Below are 15173 nucleotides of genomic sequence, written 5' to 3' on the forward strand. Positions count from 1 at the left end.
CAATCTTATTTATAAAGAATCCCATAAAATCATTACTGCTAAGAGCAGGTGGAATGGACGGTTCAACTAAGCTATGGCTCTGGGTGAGTTTGGCAACTGTATTAAAAAGATATCTATCTACCTTCTCACTGTCTCTCTCACCTCAAATTCTGAATCCTAAGTTCTGAGTTCATTAGAGGAGCTGTTTTAAAAAGACAAATGGACACATGTTTAGGCTCTTAGAAGATGAACTGCACTGAGAAAGGTAAAACCATATATTGTTTTTTTTTTTACCACTACAATACCATGTATCCGTTGTGTTAGTATATTACATAAAATCCTGATAATATATTTGTAATTTAAAGTCAAAATATGAAAACATATAAATTCATAAGGGTATAAATACCTTACCTTTGTATTGTCTTTTCACATTTAATTTCCTTCCTCCTAGGGAATCTTTTCCTTTATTATCACAAAGGCTTTAGGCTTCCAGAATATTTCCCCAACAGTCTATTCAAGAAACTCAGTTTCATTGAATGGACTGAATCTTTATTTCATCCTATTGAAACCATCTAAAATGTTTTTAAAGCAACCAGTCCAAACCAGGATGGGACATTTTCAAATAAATGATCATTCACTTAAGATTTATTTTTCCAACTTCTGGATGTTTTAAATATAACCATAAAATATTGTTCCCGCACCTGAGATAGCAGTTTCTAAACAAAAATACCTCTACAATGATTAATGACATTTCCAGTGTGGTTTGAATAAACTATTTATTTTCTACATTTGTACATTTCACAGATGGGTTTCTTCATTCCTGTGCAGCCCACCCTGATTTGTTGCCTGGCAGCGAGTCTTGCCCCATCGTACTGCTGCAAGGCCAGAACACAGGTCCAAACCCAAGAGTCCCCAATGGCCCCTGCAATGAAAAGCAGATGGCTGTTCCTCTGACGGCAGCCGGCTCCAGTCAGCAGTCCAGGAGAGGAAACTTCTCATTCGCTGTCATCCATCATCGAGCAGGCTGTGGGATGGAGAGGGGGGCAGGGGAGGGAAGACAGAGTAACGCCTGACAGACGGCGTCTGGCCTTTTTCAAACGCCTCTGCATGGTACATTTAGGGCTCACACTCACATGTAAAAACACACATGAAGAAGGATTCTTGCTGACACCCACAGAGAGGCTGAAATATTCCGGCTCAGGCCTCTGTGACTCGTCTTACATTAGCAGTACTATTCTTTTCCGCATCAGGTCAATGGTAAAATGCTGATTCTGGTTGTTCTTCATGTCTGAAAGAGAAACAGAAAAAGTTCTGTTTAATCTCGTTCTCTTTTGCTCATCTTTGATGTTTTTAAAGATATCCTGTCATGAGGTTCCGCAGGAGTTGTAAAAGTAGATGAAGAGAGAAAATGAGAGGGAAAGGAAAGAGATGGAGCACATTGAGTAATGTACCTGACAGCTAAGGATCATTAATCACTGTCAGAGTGGAAAGGAAAGGAGGGAGAACAGGGAGGAGGGGTTGGGGTGGCATTTGACGTGGCAACACAGACAAAAAAACCCAACTGGCCTCTCTCCTACACACAGCTTCACACATTCTTTCACAGACCTCCTGCGTTTCCATCCCTGTCTTCACTACAATTATTTCTCATGACAGAACAGTTTTCCCAAAATGTCAAAAAAAAGACTGAATGGCAAACGATAAAAAGGAGAGAAACAAGCAAACCAACAAACACACACATACTTAGGCACACACCCGGAGTCCTGTCATGTTTGGGCATTGCTCAGACTAATAGGGGCTGCCGAGGGTTTGACTCTGCGCGGCAGGCCGCCACCGCACAGCAAGGACGGCCATTCACAGCCTGTCAACCCGCCCTGCAGCAAGAGGCATCGACAAAGACACGCAGAATGGGGGGCTCTCACAAAGAGATGAAGGCGACGTGGTGACTTCAAATCTCAAACATGCAGACATGCACAAAAAGACAGCCACGTACACACACATCCTTGTCTCCCACACTTATCCTGTCCTCCATGCAGCGGGGACAGCAGCTGGCCTGTTCCACTGTCACTCACACTGATGAATCTACTCAGCTGTGTCCAAGTACTGTCCTCCCACCTTCCTGCCACTATTTGTTTGATTTTTCTTTACACTTGAATTAAACTAGTTCACAAAAATCTTGCCAGTTTTTCTTGCATCAATCAACTACTAAAATAAGCAGAGATGAATGTAAAGTTAACTATTTCTGTCATTAGGAAGTGATAACGGGGAAAGTTTTTGACAACTATTAAAATGATAGCTCATATGTTGAACACTATGTTGGTTTCTTTTAAAATGTTTAAAGATATTTTAAAGTGAGCTCACTGATGTTTCCCTAACCATACAGCTCATTCTGATCTCTGGGAGCTATTGTGTCGATCCAGCTACTGTTTTATATTGCATATGTTTGGGTTGTTTTGCTAGATTGTTCAGACAGCAGCAGTGTCTTAGTTCAGGGTTGAAGTCCAATGATCCAAAGTTTAGCAATTGGGTGGCCTTATCTCTTCTTTTGGCTTTGGTTTCAGTGTCTACCTTTGTACCATTTTATGCAAGTCGTGGAACTTGAGCAACTTGAATCCCAACAAATAACTGGAAAAATTAAGTATTCTACAACATTTGATGTATTAAGTGCAAAATCTTAAAAAAAAAAAAAAAAAAACTTTTTTTTTTATTGTTACAGAAGAAAAATCTGATTTATGGTAATGTTATGCTGAAGACCATAAAGTTTGGTCAGTTAAATTTGACCTGTGTCACAGCTCAGACACTTGGACCCAGAATTCAGGCAGACAGAATAAGTAGTTTAAAGGAAAATCACTTTATCAAAAGCTCTGGATTTTGCAAGGCATCAGCTAGGAATGGGTCGCTGAATTCTCTGGTTATAAGTTTATAAAGCTGGTGAAGATTCTCAGTCATCTAGGTCAAAGTCATTCCAAAAAAGTGAAAAAAAAAAACCTCTGGATTTTTTTTCCAGGTTTGAAGACGCTTCACTTCCCATCCAGGAAGCCTTTTCCAATTCAAATGTCAGAAATAGCATTGAGTTGCTTTATACAGTAGTCGAAACAAAGCCTTGTTTTTGCTTAGATAACATGCAAAATGAAACAAACAGGTCAACCCCTTTGCAATAGGGGTCGTTTGGCTTCTTTTGTAAGGCTGCAATGCCCAATACCTGTCTCTGAAAAGGGTGTTGTTAAAGGGAATTCGCTGCTGCTGGCCTTTCATTATCAATTTCTAACTTGGTAAATTATACAAAGAAAAAATATTTGATGAAAAAAATTATTTAATTCAAACCCACCAAGCAAAGATTGGTTGAAAAGACGACATGATTTACACCTGAAAAAATCTACATTCAGTTGAAAAGTGAAAGGTGGAAAAGCCGTAAGTTTCAGATCATTGAAAAGCATCTTTTCAACATCTATTACTGGACTAAATTGGGACAAAATCATACCAACCAAACAGCACAATTTTCAACAACAATTTGTGGAATAAATCAAGACTGTGATGGACAAACAAGATCTGGCCTAAAAACCGTCTAAATGACATCTGTTGTTTGGGGGGGAAATATTTTCTTCTGATTAGATTTGTTTACAGATTTAAAAATCTGTAAACAAATCTATTGCTTAATGTATTTTTTCATTTCTTTGAATTTTCTTTTCTTTTTAATTATTTTTCTTTTGTATATAGTGATTTAGTTCAACATTAGTTAAGCAGTTAAGTTGTTTGTTGACTAGATGTTTAAACTTAAAGCTACAGTGTGTAATTTTCAGCGACATCTAGTGTTCAGACTGCAGACCGCAGCAACATGAACATCTCCCCCCCACCGCTCCCCACCCCCAACAGCGTTACGGGACACAAAATGTCTTCTACGACGTCCGCATCACCTACCTTCTCAAGTGATGAGGTTTGTTTACATAGATAATTTTACAGATAGTATTTCATTAGTCTGTGTGTTCAGTACCGTCTCAGTTAATCTCTCTCAACTTGCCGTAGTTACTTTCGAGCGTAATGGGCGATCTCGCAATCGCTAGTTTGTTGGCTCTGCGCTGCCGTAGCGCAAAGATGTCTGCCTCCATGGCTGCGAGACCCGCTCCTATGTAATTATAAATAACGAATTCTAAGGCAACGCAAATATTAAGGTTAAGAGGCTGAGCTCGTATATGATTAAAAATAACATAGTTATGTATAATATATTACATTTCTGACTGTATATCCCTGTAATTATTACACACTGTAGCTTTAAGTCTTGTTCAGTTTATTCAACAGGAAAAATATCCCCCAAACGGATAATATTATTGAAGAAAATTTAATCTAAGATTTTTTGCATCAATCTTAATACTGAAACATAAACTCAATGTCCACTCAATCAATCCAAAGTCATTAAAAATCGAGCACAATAAAACATTACATAATACATAATTCCAGAATTCAGTGCTGACCCTATTGTTTTCTAATAACATTTTCCTGACATTAAAAGAATAGCTCCTTAGGTCAAAGGAAAGTTTGACCTAGGTTTGAGTGGGAGTTTGTGCCATTCTTGTATCACTTTGAATGCAAAGGCTGTTTGTGTAAATGCTGAGCTATGTTTGGCTTTCTGTAGTCATTGCAGCCAGTGTACCTCTTGGCTGGCAGTTAAGATTGGAGCAGGAAAATGTTTTTTATAAAGTCATTAAACTTGCCTGCATTTCCCCATAAACTACAGAGGGAATCTTTGTATTTTCAACAGCGACACTGTAGGTGAGCAGAGTTGATAGAAAGATAGACCATGCAAAGGATGTGTAAGTCCACAAAAACAACCTTGCGTGAAAATACAAAGGACTATTGAATACCCATTTAAAGTCGTAGGGAAGCGACTGTTCCTACGATTGCAGTTCCGAATTCTCCTCGAGTGGTGCCCAACTTTACACGAGTGAATAAAGTGAATGCAATTGGTCGATTATCAAGGGGGCTGGATTGTTGTGGCGGAAGGTAACAAGCTATTTAGTTGTGGCCGGTGTCCCTGAAGCATCTTGCTAACCAGTTAGCAACTTATTGCTAGTAGGTTCCCAATGGGAAATGACATTGGAACCAAGTAGCACTTAGCAACAACAGTCAAGGAACGCTATGGAAAGTGGAAACATGCAAGAGGAGGAGAGTTTTTTGTGGGAGGTCGCAGATGAGTCTCTTCCGTCATACATTTTTCATTTAGTGGAGGAAAGCGGGGACGAAGATGTTATAGAAAAGGACACCAGGGCCGCAGAAGCTTTGTTTGATATAGAAGCCGTAAATATTGGAGCCCTTGCCTCGCAACACAGTTCTATTAGCTCTACGCCTGCCGAAGACACAGATGTCCATCCCCGTGAACACTGGGACGTAACTCAATGAAATGATTCTTATTTAAACCGTTGCGTATATTAGCTGCGGCATATGAATAAAGATGCTATGACCAAAAAAATTTGATTGACAGATGACCATTGATACTTGATTGGCCGAATTTAGGTGTACAAGCTGACATAACTAACTGGCCATCATTTAATAGCGGAAAAAACAACACAGATTTTAAGAAAGGATTTTTTTTTTAAAGTAGAAATTTTCTAACTTTTGGAACAATATGGTCTGATAAAGAGTACATTTATATACATGTTTAAGCCAGAATGATTTGAAATTTAAATATGACTTCCCTATGAATTTATTATCCTGTTCAACCGTGTATAATAATCCTTCTTTAAAAAAAAGAAGAGATCTCAGCTGTCATTCATTTATTATATACCCCCATACACCTTTTCTTCCTTTGGCACCTTCTGGTGAACTGTTAAGTGCCTTGAGATGACATGTTTTAAATTGCTGCTATATAAATAAACTGAATTGAAATTAATTGAATATTTGGGCTGATGTAACAACTAAATTTCTCCACTGTGAGATCAATAGAATCAATCAGTTAATCAATCAAAGGACTTTAAAGGACAGTAACCCCAAACAGACATCTGGAGCTTCACTGGAATATTATATATCAAATCAGTCACTCAAAACATCTCAGCTGTATTAAGACTTGAACTTTTATGTTTATAGAAGCTCTTCATCCAATCTGCCTGGCCCTAAGCTATTTCACAAAGAAGACTGACTCAGTCAACCTGTGCAAAGATAGAGACAAGACCTACAGCAGTAAAAAGTGGTGACACGCCACTTCTGTCATGACCCTATCTTTTTTTTTAAATAACTGTATACCATTTACTGAAGCTCAAAAAGCTACTTTTACTATACAATTGAATTCAAGGGTAAGAAATTGTGAAAAATTATATTTGAAAGGTATATTTATACTCTTGCTAAGCATTGTATATGCTGGAAAGATATAAAATGGGTGATAAAATCCCAAAGAAAGGCCGAGTAGTCATTGAACCTTCTGCCATAAGATATGGAGATCCACAGCTGCCACACTTTTTCTTATGGAGAGAATTGGTTAAGTCAGTGCTGTCAGCCATTCTTTATTTTGTATGGATATTTTGTGCAGACAGAGCATGCCCACAGTCTTCAGCGATTATTTAGAGAAGGAGGGCAGAAAGATGAAGGAAGAAATAACTAGGAGAAAGGCAGACCAGAGAATGAAGACTCCATTTCTGGGTGGCAGCACTTATACAACAGCTGACAGACCCGGAGCAGGATCATCTGTCTCCATTATGGTCTTGCAGTAAACCATCTACATTTCCCCTCCACTCCTTTGCTGCCCACATGCTCATAAAGCTAGCTTTTCCATAATGCCCTTGGCTGGAAGAGTGCGAGAAACATTTTGAGACATGTACAGTACTGTATTGTGGGTGGTCGAACCCATGCATAGTGACATACACACAAGCACCGCATGCTATTTAGTTTCATCACTGTCTACCACAAGACTGCTATTCTTTCAAAAATTATACATTTGCAGATTTTGGTTTCAGCTGAATAAATGCAACCAAGAAAAAAAAAAACTAATTTGGGACGTCTGTAGATCCCGCTGGTCCGGAGGTCAAGGCGGAATGTTTGTTCTTGTCATGCACATTTTCATCAACTCCTTTCATGGACTGACTAACTTCGGTAATATCATCTCCCTAGCGCTAAAAGTCAGTTATTGAGAGCTAGTCTACAAAATGTATGTTTTTAATAATTTCAGTGGTCAGCATGGGCAGGAAGATTGTTTGTAAAGCTGTCATACACTTCCTACAGACCACTATATTAGCTGCATGTGCACTGTTGTGCTTGATACACATTTTTCCTATATTATTTTGGTTGAATTACTATATATACTATGTCGATGCTTTTTAAGCAACAACCTCATATGTAAAAAGTCTTGGAAAAACAACTTTGAATAAAAGCACCAACTTTATATTATCCTTCAACAGGATAATGCTGTGTATGTTTACTTTTTTGTCATTTTAACGTAATATCTTAAAATAACATGGAACCTATACACTCACCGGCCACTTTATTAGGTACACCTGTCCAACTGCTCGTTAACACTTAATTTCTAAGCAGCCAATCACATGGCGGCAACTCAGTGCATTTAGGCATGTAGACATGGTCAAGACAATCTCCTGCAGTTCAAACCGAGCATCAGTATGGGGAAGAAAGGTGATTTGAGTGACTTTGAAAGTGGCATGATTGTTGGTGCCAGAAGGGCTGGTCTGAGTATTTTAGAAACTGTTGATCTACTGGGATTTTCACGCACAACCATCTCTAGGGTTTACAGAGAATGGTCCGAAAAAGAAAAAACATGCAGTGAGCGGCAGTTCTGTGGGCGGAAATGCCTTGTTGATGCCAGAGGTCAGAGGAGAATGGCCAGACTGGTTCGAGCTGATAGAAGGGCAACAGTGACTCAAATAACCACCCGTTACAACCAAGGTGGGCAGAAGAGCATCTCTGAATGCACAGTACGTCGAACTTTGAGCCAGATGGGCTACAGCAGCAGAAGACCATACCGGGTGCCACTCCTTTCAGCTAAGAACAGGAAACTGAGGCTACAATTTGCACAAGCTCATGGAAATTGGACAATAGAAGATTGGAAAAACATTGCCTGGTCTGATGAGTCTCGATTTCTGCTGCGACAATTTGGCATCTACAACATGAAAGCATGGATCCATCCTGCCTTGTATCAACGGTTCAGGCTGGTGGTGGTGGTGTCATGGTGTGGGGAATATTTTCTTGGCACTCTTTGGGCCCCTTGGTACCAATTAAGCATTGTTGCAACGCCACAGCCTACCTGAGTATTGTTGCTGACCATGTCCATCCCTTTATGACCACAATGTACCCAACTTCTGATGGCTACTTTCAGCAGGATAATGCGCCATGTCATAAAGCTGGAATCATCTCAGACTGGTTTCTTGAACATGACAATGAGTTCACTGTACTCAAATGGCCTCCACAGTCACCAGATCTCAATCCAATAGAGCATCTTTGGGATGTGGTGGAACGGGAGATTCGCATCATGGATGTGCAGCCAACAAATCTGCGGCAACTGTGTGATGCCATCATGTCAATATGGACCAAACTCCCTGAGGAATGCTTCCAGCACCTTGTTGAATCTATCTTTATTTAGTAATTTGCATTGATAGTGGCCGCAGATCCTTATTTACACTGCAGCACACAGATACAAGCATGTCATGATTAATGTACCAGTAGTCTAATTTGGAAAAACTTTATATATGTAACTATGGGTGAGATGAAATACATCCAAACGACTGTCTTATCATTGTGCCTCCCCACGTCTTTGAGGAGAAATGGCCTGTGCTTGCTGTCACACGCGTTTAACAGGCTTTCCCTCGCGGGAGCAGGTACAGGTTTGTACATCTGTATTTTATTTTATTTATTTTTTTTTTAAGTGTAGAAGGCAAGTCTTTTAAAAAAATCAACAAAATCCTCCCCTATACCTTTTATGTATCTTCATTTGCATTAAAGGCACACTATGCAGCATTTTTCAGTTAATTAATGTGTTCCATAACGTTATGGATGATTAAATGAGTCATTTCAGGTTGAACAAAGGTATTCTCGGCCACCCTGGTGGTCTGTGGGGGAAATACTGCACTTGCAACTGCAGGAGCACCGACCCGCACCCACAGGCTCAGAAGTCTTGTGAGAGTCAGTCTTGCTTTACGGCGAGAACTGCTACACGCCCCCAGTTAAAAGCATTCTCATTGCTAGCACAGTGGCGATCTTTGTGCAGTTATGCTACGTTCACGCAGCAAAAGCAGCAAAATCGCGTCTGCTGCTTCATTTTTGCTGCTTGTACCAGTTAGTTCTGACGCGCGGCTGAAGCAGCTTTGCTGCTCTGGCTGCGCGGTGCAAAAGTGTGTTTGACGCGCATTGGGCGGAGCTTCACTATCCTTTCTCTGCCTTGCAACTATATTTGCTGTGATCAGTGGGAATAAAGTAGTTTTAATATGTGTTTAAGTGAGAAAATACACCTGAAAACGTAATCAGTGCAGTCAGTTCATTCAGATTATTATCCTGCCTTCAATATTTTTTCTGTCGGAGCCGCTCAGACCCCCACATACCAGCGGTGCGCCGACAGTAGGGATCCCTTCATCAGCAGCCTCTGGCCGGGTTGCCTCCTCGCGGTTCACTGCGGCAGCTGGTAGGTGTTTTTCATCTAAATAATCCAAACTGCATATTCTGCCGGCAGATTTCTGCATTTTAAGTTAATTTAGGCGTCAATAAACTGTTTAAGAGGAGTGATCAGCGCTGTGTCTCTCTCCCTGCGTCAGATGCTTAGCCCGACGCCCGACGCGCTGCTTCAGCTGCTCAGACGTGCTGCGCCTGCTGCTCAAAACGCGCCGCGGGACCTTTTGCTGTGCCTTGACGCGCGTCAACCATTGACTTTGCATGTAAACTCGCTGCTTCTGTCGCGCCAGCTACGTCCAGTGTGAACGCAGCATTAGTCATTCGCTGCTAAGCTCAAAACAACCGCGCCTGGCTTGACGGAGAAACCAGGAGAACAGCTGTACATATTTACGACAGTGCACTTTTACTTTCGCCCTCTGGGGGGAGCCTCGCTGGAAAATCAACACCGGTTGCATAGTGTACCTTTAAAGGTGTCCTCAAAATCAAACCTTTTCATGTTAAAACGTGTTGGTGTCGAGCTTCAGAAAACCAGAAAAACCCACAAAGAGTGCTGTGCTGGACTGACTGAGTGTGAATGGAATATGTACACGGTTAAGCCAAAAACTTTTAATGCACCTCTGATTAAATATTTGTGATCTTTAAAGTAACTGTACCGATATAAATGAGTGGCCCTGTCAGAATCTGGGCCACTTAGCGTTTTTTGAGGGGTGTTAAGATTTAGGTGATGGCAATGAGGCCTTAGTCTAAAAGTCTTGAAGTGCATCACCAAACTTAAAATCACTGGGGGAAACATGCAAACCTGGTCAGCATACTTATATAAGAGTTTGTTTAGTACAATAATCCCTTGACGTTTCAAAAGGGAGTTGTGATTTAAATCCCATTTTTAATGCAATGCAGAGAAAAAGAGGTTTGTATCTATTTCACTTGAAAATGTGATTACATTAAAAACAGCTGCAGCTCTGCCTGGTAAACGACTGATTAATGTGCCAACTGTCAATGATTGGCAGAATGCAGGTTGTACTAAAGTAAAAAACACAAAAACAGAAAATGAAAATAAATGAGTATTCATCACAGAAAACTCCTCCGGTCTGCTGATGAAGATTCTCAGTCATCCAGGTCATAGTCATTCCGTAAAAGTTTAAAAAACAATCCACTGGACTTGGTTTTTCAAGGTTGGAAGACGTTGCGCTTCCCCTCCAGGAAGCTGTTTGATTGCTGACCAAAACCAGACTCTTGTTTTTCATTAGTACTGGTTGGTGCTTTTGGGGAATGGGCTGTATCTTACAACAAACCTACACATGATGATGGCTGCTCACATTGGACAGAAACAACGAGGGCATAGACCATCTACACAATGTATAGTTAAACTGTTAAGGGAAAGGAAGAAGACAAGAGCAATTGTTATGGATGCTTATGGATGCTTTTACAAGGTGCTATATATGATGCCCAATTTTTAAACAAATTTTTAATCTGTCTATGTTCCTTCAGACAGTCCCTGATCTATGGAAACAATCCACAATAGTTCCCATAGCGAAAAATAATCACCGAAAGACCCTGAATGACTTCAGGCCCGTAGCCCTCACTTCTATTGTAATGAAGTCTTTTAAAAAGCTGGTCAAAAAGAACATTATTTTAAGAACTAATCACCTACTTGACCCCCTGCAATTTGCATACAGAACAAATATAGGGGTCCAGAATTCAACCATAACCCCGTTGAATCTCCTTCTCAAACATCTTGAGGGTCCCAACACCCATGTCAGGACAATGTTTGTGGACTTCTCTTCCGCATTTAACACCATCCAGCCCCACCTACTGATGTAAAAGCTTTTACACTGCTTCCAACTGGATTCTAGCATCTCCAGCTGGATACTGGATTTCCTCACCAACTGATACCAGCGAGTGAGAGTAAACGACCATCATTCTGGACTGTCTTTTACATCTACAGGCTCTCCTCAATGTTGTGTTTTAACTCCACTTCTTTACATCCTCTACACTGATGACTGTTGTTCTGTAATTGACAATTGCCAACTTGTCAAGTTTGTGGACGATACTGTCATTGTGAGCTTGCTGGAGGACAGTGAAACAGCACATGGCCCCATCATGGACTATTTTACAAACTGGTGCCAGGAAGCCATTCTGGAACTGAATGTCACTAAAACAAAGGACATGTGTATCAATTTTAGGCACAAGACCTGCAACGCCTCAACAACCATCATAAATGGGCAAGACATTGAAATTGTTCATCAGTATAAATATCTCGGGTCTATCATAGATGACAAATTAACTTTCAACAGCAACACAGACATACTATTTAAGAAAGTGCAGCAGCTCTTATACTGCCTAAGAAAGTTAGCCAGGTTTCAGGTTGACAAAACTCTAATGACCATGTTCTACAGATCTTTTATAGAGTCCATACTTACCTTCTCTGCCATCTGCTGGTACGCTCTTCTTAATGTAATGAACAAAAATGCCAATCTAAGATTATTAAGGTGTGCAGTAAGATCATGGGTGTTCAACAGAAAAACATGACTGAAATGTATGAAGATCGGGTAATCAGGAAGGCTGAGTCCATTTTGGATAATTATATCCATCCCCTACATAACGAATTCCAGTTTCTACCCTCTGGTTCCCGTTTTAAATACCCACCAGTTTGGACTAAAAGATACAAACACTCCTTTATTCCTTCTGCTGTTCAGCTGCTAAACTCTAACAGGATAAGCATAGAGCCATATGTTGCATGCATATAGGCCTATGCTCTCATTCATCCCCTGCACTGCACATACTTATTTACTTTTTATTTTTTATTTTTCTCTCTCTTTTATCCACCTTACTTTTATTTTTTTAAACATTTTATGTATTTCTTCTTTTATTTTTTGTATCTGTGATCTGTGTAATGTGAACGTGTGTGTGAAAGGTGTACTACTACTGCACAAAAATTGCCCATACTGGGACAAATAAAAGCTACTGAACTGAACAAGACTGTATCTCTGTGATTCTAACATTTTCACAACCTAAAAGGTGACTTGCCTCAGTGGGGGAAATAAATATTTGCATTTGTTTTAATTCTTCACCAGGCTGGCACATATCTCAGGAAAGACTTCTGCTTTCCTCTCTGAGACTCTCTTAATCCACCTGGAAGCATGAACTTTCTCAATATAGGTTCTATGAGACTGCATAACCTGTACTACTTAATCCACCTCACATTTTTTCATCAGTGCCAACATGTATTATAACAGTACAGCCATGACTGAGCTCTGCCTAACATCTTAAACCTCTTCTTCGCACAGTTCAATTCTCTAAGCAATGGAATATCTGAAAAACCTCCTCTGCCAGAGACAGCATCAGTCTCTTGTCCTGCAGTTTCACTAATTGAACTCCAGGTCAAGGTATGTTTCAGGTACTGAAATCAGCAGCGTCTCTTCCTACCTTAAAGTACTCCATTATTGGTCCTGTGCCAAAACAAAAAAACATAACCTGACCTAATGATTGCTGTCCCGTTGCTTTGACATGAGTTATTATCAATGGCTTAGATAATATCCTAACTGCACTTTATGTGAATATTACATGCTCATTTCATGGTACGTTATTTCCGAAAACAGACATTTGAAATCTTCGCTAAATGCCTCTAACTTTTCTTCCAGGGGATTTTCACCCATTTTAGTCTATATGATAGCCTACTAATACCTTCACTACATTATTTCATCCCTATCAAAATCCATGGAGCCAACCTACCTAGAGCAGGAAACAAAGATATATTATCTGTTGATGCTTAGAGGAAGGATAACATGAGCCTGAAGAAATTGAACCAGAAGTCAAAACATTATATGTAGCAATCTGGGTTTGAATACTGAAATAGCGTCTTCATTGATGACAAAGATAGCTGTGTGTTTACATCTTCCATCAAACAGTGTAGACAAATGCAATAAAACAGGCATTTCAGTTGAATGCTGTTGCTGTGAGCAATTACAGCACCTTATCTAACAGCGCGGATAATGAGGTTACACAGAGAGCAACTTCTATCATGTCGACATAATGAGAATTGGGCCTCTGTCTCGTGTCCTGGGGTCGAGGACAGAGACGAGGACACACACACACACACACACACACACAATAGTATTCAGTTTTCTTATCTGCCCCACCTTGCATCTCTGCCTGACATTCAGGGGAAATTGCATTCAGGCTGAAAGTGTGATGCGGTTCGCGAATGACTTGGAGGCGCTACCCTTCTGGCTCCCTCGTTCCATCCCTCCACCCCCTCTTCATGTTCTCCAACAAACCCCACCGCTTCATCTGACAGGCTGTTTGATTTATGACTCCAATTCCCGAGTGCAGACACATAGACGCAGGCCAAACTACCAACTATATGTATGTATTTTAGTCCCCCTCAACAGCTCCTCTCCCTCTTTTGGTCTCACTCTCGCTCTTTCACTTTTCTCCATCCCTCTCCTTCTCACTCACTCTCACACTGTGGTGACTGATCATCCTTGCAAAACTATCTTGTGTATTTTTGAAACTTTTGAAATTTAATCTCCATGAACAATACAAGGAAAGTCTCACCCCCCCCCCCCCCCCCCCCACCACCACCACCACCACACACACTAATACTGTACAATTGGTTTAATTAATTATTAATTAAACCATATATCTTTGACCATATTTAATTGAAATTCATCTTGCTAAAAATATTAAACATGTTGCTTTATCCCATATAATGACAATCATTTTTTTTTTCTTTGAAACAAGGATGGACTTATCTAAAGCAACAAGCCTGTCCACCATCCAAGTTCAAACAGCCCAGATATCAGCAGAATGACTGTCACAGATTAACATCAAACTCACACTTCCCTTAAGCCAAGCTCAGCCAAACAGCATCCTCAGCCTCTTAAGCCCCAAACATTCCTACCACAAAATAAGAAATAAACTTAACATTCAGCCATACCCGAACTTCATTTAACATGATGTATTTGACAACAAATATTGCACATATATTATTCTGGTAAACATTATTATTATTATTATTATTATTATTATTATTATTATTATTATTATTATTATTATTATTATTATCATTTCCCAATAGTTTGTTTGCTGCATGCGTAATGCACCCAAGTCCAAAAACATCCCTAAAAATATGACAAACTATGTTGATGGTTAGGTGAGAGTCTCTTAAATAATCTGCAGAGGACATAGAGTTCTGCAACAAATCAGCTCTGGAACTAAATGGGTATGCATCTTATTTCTGTCAAAACATTTTAGTTAAGCCAATAGTTTCTACTGTACAGTTGTGCCAAGCGTCAATGTCACAGGAAATAAAGCCTACATGTAAGTGCAAAAACTGCAGCTACTGATATAGCCCCTTGGCAAAACTTTCAAAAGTAAGCCAGTCGTGACACATAACCAAGTTAAAATGAACAGAACTCATCTCTTAAGGACAAATTAAACCCTTTAAAACCTGCACTGCGGAATAATTGACAGAAAATTGTTTTTTTATTAGTTGTTATTGAACATTCTGAAAAATGAAATAAAAAAAATACAGTTTGTATGCTACATAAGATAATTTATTTGCATCAATTTTGAAACGTTAGGCCTTTCTGCATAAT

The 15173-nt window shown here is 39.9% G+C and overlaps 1 long non-coding RNA gene across 1 annotated transcript in view; it reads right to left on the minus strand.

Moving 5' to 3' along the window:
- Window positions 1-736: 736 nt before the first annotated feature.
- Window positions 737-15173, minus strand: part of LOC119795582 — a 74546-nt gene continuing 60109 nt past the window's right edge. Inside the window, exon 2 of the long non-coding RNA XR_005282342.1 lies at window positions 737-1267. This is a non-coding gene — a long non-coding RNA (uncharacterized LOC119795582). The remainder of the gene's footprint in view (window positions 1268-15173) is intronic.

Source organism: Cyprinodon tularosa, unplaced genomic scaffold (genome assembly GCF_016077235.1).
Source record: "Cyprinodon tularosa strain WSP-4 unplaced genomic scaffold, ASM1607723v1 ctg515, whole genome shotgun sequence".
Taxonomy (NCBI): Eukaryota; Metazoa; Chordata; class Actinopteri; order Cyprinodontiformes; family Cyprinodontidae; genus Cyprinodon; species Cyprinodon tularosa.